Below are 12,181 nucleotides of genomic sequence, written 5' to 3'. Positions count from 1 at the left end.
CCGACTCTGTGCAACCCCATAGACGGCAGCCCACCAGGCTCCCCCGTCCCTGGGATTCTCCAGGCAAGAACACTGGAGTGGGTTGCCATTTCCTTCTCCAACACATGAAAGTGAAAAGTGAAAGCGAAGTCGTTCAGTCGTGTCCGACTCTTCGCGACCCCATGGATTACAGCCTACCAGGCTCCTCCGTCCATGGGATTTTCCAGGCAAGAGTACTGGAGTGGGGCGCCACTGCCTTCTCCAAAGTTATTACTGAGAGTTGGCTTATCCCTGACTAGCCAGTTACAATTAGGGAAAAATTCCAGCCTGATTTTTTTTCAAGGTCAAAGAAACATACAAACTCATTTTAAATCAGTAAGATTGATATACTTCAGAGAGTCACTAAAAATGTAGGATTCCTATCAAAGAGCAAATAACAGAGGTTATCAAAATCTTTGGGTAAAAGCAAGGAAAAAATAAGTAAACATACTGACATAAGTACAATTTCAAAAGCTTCTATTCCTCTATAAACCCCACAGATAAAATATCAGGGCAAACAAACTGGAAACTACTCTGTAGTATGGTGCATCAAGGTTAGGGATGAACACATCACATGGTACGAGTTTTGGAATCACTTTTATTGGCAAAATTTGTAAGCCAAGTCTCAGGAAGAGAAAGAATGAATCCCCCACTCTTCCCACCATCCTATGCAAAGTCATGCTGGGCCAGGCAATCTCCCATCTTATAGGGCAAATATACAAACTGTCAGAAGGATGAACAAATAAGAAAGCTAGGCACTTATGGACACCTTATCTTCGACAAAGGAGGCAAGAATATACAATGGATTAAAGACAATCTCTTTAACAAGTGGTGCTGGGAACTCTGGTCAACCACTTGTAAAAGAATGAAACTAGAACACTTTCTAACACCATACACAAAAATAAACTCAAAATGGATTAAAGATCTAAACGTAAGACCAGAAACTATAAAACTCCTAGAGGACAACATAGGCAAAACACTCTCTGACATACATCAAAGCAGGATCCTCTATGACCCACCTCCCAGAATATTGGAAATAAAAGCAAAAATAAACAAATGGGACCTAATTAACCTTAAAAGCTTCTGCACATCAAAGGAAACTATTAGCAAGGTGAAAAGACAGCCTTCAGAATGGGAGAAGATAATAGCAAATGAAGCAACTGACAAACAACTAATCTCGAGAATATACAAGCAACTCCTACAGCTCAACTCCAGAAAAATAAATGACCCAATCAAAAAATGGGCCAAAGAACTAAATAGACATTTCTCCAAAGAAGACATAAAGATGGCTAACAAACACATGAAAAGATGCTCAACATCACTCATTATCAGAGAAATGCAAATCAAAACCACTATGAGGTACCATTTCACACCAGTCAGAATGGCTGCAATCCAAAAGTCTACAAGTAATAAATGCTGGAGAGGGTGTGGAGAAAAGGGAACCCTCTTCCACTGTTGGTGGGAATGCAAACTAGTGCAGCCACTATGGAGAACAGTGTGGAGATTCCTTAAAAAACTGGAAATAGACATGCCTTATGATCCAGCAATCCCACTGCTGGGCATACACACTGAGAAAACCAGAAGGGAAAGAGACACGAGTACCCCAATGTTCATCGCAGCACTGTTTATAATAGCCAGGACATGGAAGCAACCTAGATGTCCATCAGCAGATGAATGGATAAGAAAGCTGTGGTACATATACACAATGGAGTATTATTCAGCCATTAAAAAGAATACATTTGAATCAGTTCTAATGAGGTGGATGAAACTGGAGCCTATTATACAGAGTGAAGTAAGCCAGAAAGAAAAACACCAATACAGTATACTAACGCATATATATGGAATTTAGAAAGATGGTAACAATAACCCTGTGTACGAGACAGCAAAAGAGACACTGATGTATAGAACAGTCTTATGGACTCTGTGGGAGAGGGAGAGGGTGGGAAGATTTGGGAGAATGGCATTGAAACATGTAAATATCATGTATGAAATGAGTTGCCAGTCCAGGTTCGATGCACGACACTGGATGCTTGGGGCTGGTGCACTGGGACGACCCAGAGGGATGGAATGGGGAGGGAGGAGGGAGGAGGGTTCAGGATGGGGAACACATGTATACCTGTGGCGGATTCATTTTGATATTTGGCAAATCTAATACAGTTATGTAAAGTTTAAAAATAAAATAAAATTAAAAAAAAAAAATAAAAAAAAAAAAAAAAAAAAGAAAGCTAGGCACACAGGGTTTAGAATGGAAGCTGTTTATAGGAATGATCTGGGACATCTGCTCCATTTCTTGAGGCCTTAGGGCTCAAGGAAAGCTTCAGTCCATAAGGGCAAAGGGTGGTCTCAGCAGGAAGATACCAGGAAAAGAAGAGTAAAAAGTATGAAAAGAATCATAACATAGTCAAACATCAGACAGTATAAATTTATACGTTAGCTCAAAGATATAGGGTATGTAATAGTATAAAATACTAAATAGATTATTTAGTATAAATAAGGAATGCTCAAACTACCACTGAGTTGGCAACTGGATGGAGAAGGCAATGGCAACCCACTCCAGTATTCTTGCCGGAAAGGTCCCATGGATGGAGGAGCCTGGTAGGCTGCAGTCCACGGGATCGCTAGGAGTCGGACACGACTGAGCAACTTCACTTTCACTTTTCACTTTCCTGCATTAGAGAAGGAAATGGCAACCCACTCCAGTATTCTTGCCTGGAGAACCCCAGGGACAGGAGAGCCGGGAGGGCTGCCATCTATGGGGTCGCACAGAGTCGGACACAACTGAAGGAACTTAGCACCAGCAGCAGCAAACTACTGCACAATTGCACTCATCTCACACGCTAGTAAAATAATGCTCAAAATTCTCCAAGCCAGCTTCCGCAGTACATGAACCGTGAATTTCCAGATGTTCAAGCTGGTTTTAGAAAAGGCAGAGGAACCAGAGATCAAATTGCCAACATCCGCTGATTCATGGAAAAAGGAAGAGAGTTCCAGAAAAACATCTTCTTCTGCTTTATTGACTATGCCAAAGCCTTCGACTGTGTGGATCACAATAAATTGTGGAAAATTCTGAAAGAGATGGGAATACCAGACCACCTGACCTGCCTCTTGAGAAATCTGTATGCAGGTCAGGAAGCAACAGTTAGAATTGGACATGGAACAACAGACTGGTTCCAAATAGGAAAAGGAGTATGTCAAGACTGTATACTGTCACCCTGCTTATTTAACTTCTATGCAGAGTACATCATGAGAAACGCTGGGCTGGAGGAAGCACAAGCTGGAATCAAGACTGCTGGGAGAAATATCAATAACCTCAGATATGGAGATGACACCACCCTTATGGCAGAAAGTGAAGAGGAACTAAAAAAAGCCTGTTGATGAAAGTGAAAGAGCAGAGTGAAAAGTTGGCTTAAAGCTCAACATTCAGAAAACTAAGATCATGGCATCTGGTCCCATCACTTCATGGAAAATAGATGGGGAAACAGTGGGAACAGTGTCAGATTTATTTTTTGGGGCTCCAAAATCACTGCAGATGGTGACTGCAGCCATGAAATTAAAAGACGCTTTCTCCTTGGAAGTAAATTATGACCAACCTAGATAGCATATTCAAAAGCAAAGACGTTACTTTGCCAACAAAGGTCCGTCTAGTCAAGGCTATGGTTTTTCCAGTGGTCATGTATGGATGTGAGCTGGACTGTGAAGAAAGCTGAGCGCTGAAGAATTGATGCTTTTGAACTGTGGTGTTGGAGACTCTTGAGAGTCCCTTGGACTGCAAGGAGATCCAACCAGTCCATTCTGAAGCAGATCAGCCCTGGGATTTCTTTGGAAGGAATGATGCTAAAGCTGAAACTCCAGTACTTTGGCCACCTCATGCGAAGAGTTGACTCATTGGAAAAGACTCTGATGCTGGGAGGGATTGGGGGCAGGAGGAGAAGGGGACGACAGAGGATGAGATGGCTGGATGGCATCACCGACTCGATGGACGTGAGTCTGAGTTAACTTCAGGAGTTGGTGATGGACAGGGAGGCCTGGTGTGCTGCGATTCATGGGGTCGCAAAGAGCTGGACATGACTGAGTGACTGAACTGAACTGAACTGAATCATGAAAAATATGGTCAATATAATTTAGGTGTATATATGTACTCCAAAATTTTTATATATTAAATACACTGATAACACACACACAAAATAGATCCCAATGCTGTATATATAAGAGCACCACTGAAGAGTAAGCTCTCATTAGTGATTTTTGGACTATTCTATGGGTCATAATATACAGCAAGTAAAAGCTCAAAGATTAAGAAGAATGGAACTGGAGGAATCAACCTACCTGACTTCAGGCTCTACTACAAAGCCACAGTTATCAAGACAGTATGGTACTGGCACAAAGACAGAAATATTGATCAAGGGAACAAAATAGAAAGCCCAGATACAAATCCACGCACATATGGACACCTTATCTTTGACAAAGGAGGCAAGAATATACAATGGATTAAAGACAATCTCTTTAACAAGTGGTGCTGGGAAAACTGGTCAACCACTTGTAAAAGAAGGAAACTAGAACACTTTCTAACACCGTACACAAAAATAAACTCCAAATGGATTAAAGATCTCAACGTAAGACCAGAAACTATAAAACTCCTAGAGGAGAACATAGGCAAAACACTCTCCGACATACATCACAGCAGGATCCTCTATGACCCACCTCCCAGAATATTGGAAATAAAAGCAAAAATAAACAAATGGGACCTAAATAAACTTAAAAGCTTCTGCACAACAAAGGAAACTATTAGCAAGGTGAAAAGGCAGCCTTCAGAATGGGAGAAAATAATAGCAAATGAAGCAACTGACAAACAACTAATCTCAAAAATATACAAGCAACTCCTACAGCTCAACTCCAGAAAAATAAATGACCCAATCAAAAAATGGGCCAAAGAACTAAATAGACATTTCTCCAAAGAAGACATACAGATGGCTAACAAACACATGAAAAGATGCTCAACATCACTCATTATCAGAGAAATGCAAATCAAAACCACTATGAGGTACCATTTCACGCCAGTCAGAATGGCTGCGCTCCAAAAGTCTACAAGCAATAAATGCTGGAGAGGGTGTGGAGAAAAGGGAACCCTCTTACTCTGTTGGTGGGAATGCAAACTAGTACAGCCACTATGGAGAACAGTGTGGAGATTCCTTAAAAAACTGGAAATAGAACTGCCTTATGATCCAGCAATCCCACTGCTGGCAATACACACTGAGGAAACCAGAAGGGAAAGAGACACGTGTACCCCAATGTTCATCGCAGCACTGCTTATAATAGCCAGGACATGGAAGCAACCTAGATGCCCATCAGCAGATGAACGGATAAGAAAGCTGTGGTACATATACACAATGGAGTATTACTCAGCCATTAAAAAGAATACATTTGAATCAGTTCTAATGAGGTGGATGAAACTGGAGCCTATTATACAGAGTGAAGTAAGCCAGAAAGAAAAACACCAATACAGTATACTAACGCATATATATGGAATTTAGAAAGATGGTAACAATAACCCTGTGTACAAGACAGCAAAAGAGACACTGATGTATAGAACAGTCTTATGGACTCTGTGGGAGAGGGAGAGGATGGGGAGATTTGGGAGAACGGCATTTAAACATGTATAATATCATGTATGAAACGAGTCGCCAGTCCAGGTTCGATGCACGATACTGGATGCTTGGGGCTGGTGCACTGGGACGACCCAGAGGGAGGGTATGGGGAGGGAGGAGGGAGGAGGGTTCAGGATGGGGAACACAGGTATACCTGTGGCAGATTCATTTTGATATTTGGCAAAACTAATACAATATTGTAAAGTTTAAAAATAAAATAAAATTAAAATAAATGTCATAGCAGGTTGTGAAGAAGAAAAAAAAAAAATTAACAAGACTTAAAGTCTAAAACAGAAAAAATCACTTTAAGAGAAAAATGGGCAAAGGACATAAACTGAGGCTCTTCAAAAACAAAAAACAATGACCAATATATACAAAAACTATTTTTTTCAATTTAGCCAAAGAAATGCAAATAAAGACAATGGCAGTTAAACAGTACAAAATAACTGCTACTTCTCTTAAAAGTATCAAGCTCATAATAGACAAAGAATAAGTAATTGTAGAAAAATATGAGGAGACTAAGAAGAAATAACAAACTGTAAGGTGTGATCCTAAATAGAATCCTGGGAATTAAAAAAAGACATTAATGACAAAAACTGGTAAAACTGAATAAGATCTGCAATTTAGTTATATTAAGTAAGATGACATCAGTACAGGAAACTACTTCCCGTTAGGGGTATATTGTATTACTTTCCCTGTAAGTCTAAAATTAGTATGAATTAAAACTTATGAATTAAAAAATAATGAAAACACATACTACTGGCAAAATAGAGGCTATATTTAGGTATAACTTTTCTGCACGAATATTTTGGCAGTAGCTATCAAAGGCTTTATATAAGTTCACATCCTTTTGTTCAACTATTTTACTTTAAAATTTTATGGTACGGAAATGAAAATGCTTATTGGGTAATTATAGCATTTTTAACAGTAAAAATTAAAAATCTTTACATCCAACAATGAAAGAATGGCTAAATAAAATGACAGATTATCATACAACCACTAATATCGTGATTTTGAGAAAAAGCCAATGACACATTCTTAGTAGAATGTTCAGGGATAAAAGAGAAATACGTATCTGGGTATACAGTATGCTTCTGATTGATATAACCTACACTGTTTGCAGGTGAGAAAAAAAATCAAAGTACAGTATGCACTCGTCTCTCTTTCTAAATTTTCCCACCAAAATACACAGTATTTCAAAATAGAAACAGAAAGGTTTTGTTTGTTCTGTGCTTATAAATTAAGGTATAAATAAGTTTTAAGAATTTTGGTTTACTACTAACTTTTCTATCGAAACGAGTTTGTCCATAAAAAGTTACAGAAACAAAAATATGGGTGAAAGGAGTTAAAATATACAAGCTTCCAGTTATAAAATAAATAACGAAAACATGACGTTCAGCATGGTGACTGTGTTAATAACACTGTAGCACATATGTGAAAGTTACTAAGAGAGATCTTAGAATTTCTCATTACAAGAAAAAAATTCTATAATGACATATGGTGACGGACTAGAACCAGACTTACTGTGGTGGTCATTTCACAATATATACAAATTTTAAACCACTGTGCTGTACACTTGAAACTAATAGCATGTTGTACATCTGAAACCAATAGAATGTTGTACGTCAACTGCACCTCAATAAAAATTTTTCTTAGTTTTGAAAAGACATAAGCCTTCCCTACCACACGCTTCACAAATGGCCAATCTGTCACTAAATAAATTATTACTGTTGTTTAAAAAAAAATTGTTATGGAAACAAGTACAGAAGTAACCAAAACCACTCCTAGAATTTAAGGCCTAAGAGGCAGATACCTGCATTTGAACCTTAGTGTGTAATACAAAAAAAAATCAGTGATGCCACATTACTTAATTGCAACCAAACATGATATTGCTTCAACATAAATATTTTCTTCAAATATTTACACTTAAAAGGGTAAAACATTCACTTACATTTTCTAAAACAGTTAACAGAAGTATAAAGTTAATACTGTTAAATGCTTTCTTAGGAAACAACTCACAATTTCAGAGCGCAGGTACATATTACTCAACAATAACAGATTAAAATAATTATCTAACATAGAACTTTTAATGTCTTCTAAATAGTTCAGAAAGATCAACACAACTGGGCTCCAGAAGATCCACACATTTACTTAGCTACAAAACCTTGGGCAAGTCATTTCTGAACTTCAAGTTATTCACCTTTCACACTTAAAAAAAGCCATAAATGTGCATGCTAGGTCACTTCAGGGGTGCCTGACTCTCTGCAACTCTATGGACTGTAGCCTGCCAGGATCCTCCATCCAAGGCATTCTCCAGGCAAGGATACTGGAGTGGGTTGTCATGCTCTCCTCCAGGTGATCCTTCCATCCCAGGGATCAAACCCTCCTCTCAAGTCTCCTTCATTGGCAGGGTTCTTTACCACTAGCACCGCCTGGAAGTCACAGTCACATTTTAAATAAACCTGCACTTGAAGGCACATTATATTATTAAAACAAGTAGTTGTCACACAGTACTAACAAAGACCTAATATTATATCCCATTTTATAAATAGGTAAACTGCTGCTGGTGCTGCTGCTGCTGCTAAGTCGCTTCAGTCATCCGACTCTGTGTGACCCCATAGACGGCAGCCCACCAGGCTCCCCCGTCCCTGGGGTTCTCCAGGCAAGAACACTGGAGTGGGTTGCCATTTCCTTTTCCAGTGCATGAAAGTGGAAAGTGAAAGAAAGTGAAGTCACTCAGTCGTGTCCGACCCTTAGCGACCCCATGGACTGCAGCCTACCAGGCTCCTCCATCCATGGTATTTTCCAGGCAAGAGTACTGGAATGGGGTGCCACTGCCTTCTCCTAATGTTTACCTAATAAGTAAACTAATGAAAGGAGCAGTGACCCACTAGAGACTGACCCAGACTTGCCCATGAGTGTCCAGGAGTCTCCAGCAGAGGCATGGGTCGGCAGTGACTGCTGCAAGGTTGGGGACACTAAGTGTAGCAGTGCATGCATGGGACCATTTGAAGGAGGTAGCCATTATCTTGGAGAAGGCAATGGCACCCCACTCCAGTACTCTTGCCTGGAAAATCCCAGGGACGGAGGAGCCTGGCAGGCTGCAGTCCATGGGGTCGCTAAGAGTCGGACACGACTGAGCGACTTCATTTTGACTTTTCACTTTCATGCATTGGAGGAGGAAATGGCAACCCACTCCAGTGTTCTTGCCTGGAGAATCCCATGGACAGAGGAGCCTGGTGGGCTGCTGTCTATGGGGTCGCACAGAGTCGGACAGCAGCAGCCATTATCTTCATTACCTCCACTGTAGTTTGGCCCCAGGTCAATTAACAGGAAGGGAATACAGCCCTGCCCTTCAACAGAAAACTGGATTAAAGATTAACTGAGCATGGCCCCGCCCATAAGAACAAAACCCAGTTTCCCCCTCAGTCAGTCTCTCCCATCAGAAAGCTTCAATAAGCCTCTTATTCTTCTCCATTAGGGGGAAAACAGACTGAAAACCACAATCACCGAAAACTAAACAATCTGACCACATGGACCACAGCCTTGTCTAACTCAATGAAACTATAAGCCATGCCCTGTAGCACGACCCAAGACAGATGGGTCATGGTGGAGAGTTCTGACAAAACGCGGCCCACGGGAGAAGGGAATGGCAAACCACTTCAGTATTCTTGCCTTGAGAACCTCATGAACAGTATGAAAAGTCAAAAAGATAGGACACTGAAAGATGAACTCCCCAGGTCAGTAGGTGCCCAATATGTTACTACAGATCACCGGAGAATTAACTCCAGAAAGAACGAAGGGATGGAGCCAAAGCAAAAACAACACCCAGTTGTGGATGTGACTGGTGATAGAAGCAAGGTCCAATGCTGTAACGAGCAATACTGCATAGGAACTTGGAATGTTAGGTCCACGAATCAAGGCAAATTGGAAGTGGTCAAACAGGAGATGGCAAGAGTGAATGTTGACATTCTAGGAATCAGTGAACTAAAATGGACTGGAATGGGTGAATTTAACTCCGATGACCATTATATCTACTATTGTGGGCAAGAATCCCTTAGAAGAAATGCTTATTTAACTTATATGCAGAGTACATCATGAGAAACGCTGGGCTGGATAAAACACAAGCTGGAATCAAGATTGCCAGGAGAAATATCAATAACCTCAGATATGCAGATGACACCACCCTTATAGCAGAAAGTGAAGAACTAAAGAGCCTCTTGATGAAAGTGAAAGAGGAGAGTGAAAAAGTTGGCTTAAAGCTCAACATTCAGAAAACTAAGATCATGGCATTCGGTCCCATCACTTCATGGCAAATAGATGGGGAAAGAGCGGAAACGGTGACAGACTTTATTTTGGAGGGCTCCAAATCACTGCAGATGGTGACTGCAGCCATGAAATTAAAAGATGTTTGCTCCTTGAAAGCAAAGTTATGTCCAACCTAGATAGCATATTCAAAAGCAGAGACACTACCTTGCCAACAAAGGTCTGTCTAGTCAAAGCTATGGTTTTTCTAGTAGTCATGCGTGGATGTGAGAGTTGGACTATAAAGAAAGCTGAGAGCCGAAGAATTGATGCTTTTGAAGTATGGTGTTGGAGAAGACTCTTGAGCGTCCCTTGGACAGCAAGGAGATCCAACCACGCCATCCTAAGGAAATCAGTCCTGAATATTCACTAAAGGACTGATGCTGAAGCTGAAACTCCAATACTTTGGCCACCTGATGCAAAGAACTGACTCATGTGAAAAGACCCCAGTGCTGGGAAAGATTGATGGTGCGAGAAGGGGACGACAGAGGATGAGATGGTTGGATGGCATCACCAACTCAATAGACATGAGTCTGAGTAAACTCCGTGAGTTGGTGATGGACAGGAAGGTCTGGCGTGCTGCAGTCCATGGGGTTGCAAAGAGTCCATGAGTGACTGAACTGAACTGAAACTAATGTTAGGTGTGGTTACACAAGGTTCCCAATTCAATCCTACTTATTATTGATGGAGCTGTAATTAGAACTTGGGTCTGTTTAATTACAAAGCCTATGCCCTTAAGCTATATCACATTGGCTTTTAAAATACAGTATATCCTCACTCCCTGAGATTTGAAAGAGATACGGAAGTATAAAGATATTACATGAAAAAGTAAAAATACACATATACAGAAAACATGACATAAAATGAAAAATTGTAATATATTTAATGCAGTGGCTTCTAAAATTCAGAGTAAGTTCCCTTACATAGGATTCTCAATTCATTCCAGAGTGCATTCCTAACTGTGCACATTAGAATCACATAGAGCGTTTTTAAATGTATTATTTCTAAGACACAAGCACCCAGACCAACTGACAAAATTTTTTTAAAAACTTCCCCAAGTTTGGGAACCGTGAATTGAGGTGTTTTGATTTAAAAACTATGCCTATAGGACTTCCCTGGTGGCTCAACTGTAAAGAATTCACCTGCCAGTCCGGGAGACACGTGCTCGATCCCTGATCGGCGAAGATTCCACATGTCGTGGAGCAATTGTGCCTGTGCACCATAACTACTGAGCCTGTGTTCTACAGCCTAGGAGCTGCAACTACCAAGCCCGTGCCAGAACTACTGGGGCCTACAGGCCCCAAAGCCTGAGGTCCAAAAGAGAAACCACAGCAATGAGACACCAGTGGAGAATAGCCCCCTTTCACCGCAACTAGAGAAAAGCTAAGGCAGCAATGAAGACCCAGCCCAGCGAAAAGTAAATAAAATTATTACAAAAAAAACAAAAACTATGCCTATGGATGTAAAATATTTTCAGCTAGAAAAAGCTCCAGTTTCTAACTTTAACACCAAAGATACCACCCCTCACTGTTATTTTTTATTCTCCCTAAGTCCAATGTTGTGAAGATTTTTATATATCAAACTAAATTAAATAATAAAGTTTCTTTTTCTGGTTTTCTATCCCTCAAGTGCCAAACAGCTTATAATAAGTATGAGAAACTTTCCAAGTTAATTTGATTCTACTAATAACAAAGAATCTTTACATTTTAGGTAGCTTGCCATGTTAGGATCCAAGATTGAAAGTTAGCTCTCATTTTAGAAATGAAGAAAATGAGGCTGAGAGAGGTTTTGACAATGCTCTAGTTTTAGAAAAGGCAGAATCATCATTCAAGTCTCTTGCTTCAATATAAGTTTTCTAGACAACTAGTCCTGGGCTCTTATCAGTATTATTATTTCAGAATGCTAAAACCACAGAAAAGATTTGGAGGCAGGGAGGGGAAGGTGTTTGCCTAAAGATACTCTTACTTTTTATGATATATGACCTCTTCAAAACATAACTGGGAACTAACTTTGTTTAGGCATAGATTTTCCTTTTCATTAAAATAAAATTAAATTTAATAGGTCCTCTATGAAAGAAAGATCTCAAAATATAAATTTTTTGTGGTAACAAATATGTGTAATTTACCTAATAGTAATATGAAATACAGGGGAAATGGATTATTCTAAAAATATTTAGATTCAATTCTGTTTTTGAACTTGAATATTTGTAATAA

The 12,181-nt window shown here is 40.0% G+C and overlaps 1 protein-coding gene across 11 annotated transcripts in view; it reads right to left on the bottom strand.

The window, feature by feature from the left end:
* The window catches only part of ZNF280D (zinc finger protein 280D), a 158,888-nt gene that overhangs the window by 111,866 nt on the left and 34,841 nt on the right, over positions 1 to 12,181 (bottom strand). The window lies entirely within an intron of this gene.

The sequence above is a fragment of the Bubalus kerabau genome, chromosome 10 (genome assembly GCF_029407905.1).
Source record: "Bubalus kerabau isolate K-KA32 ecotype Philippines breed swamp buffalo chromosome 10, PCC_UOA_SB_1v2, whole genome shotgun sequence".
Classification (NCBI taxonomy): domain Eukaryota; kingdom Metazoa; phylum Chordata; class Mammalia; order Artiodactyla; family Bovidae; genus Bubalus; species Bubalus kerabau.
This window is presented reverse-complemented; position numbering and strand designations above follow the sequence as displayed.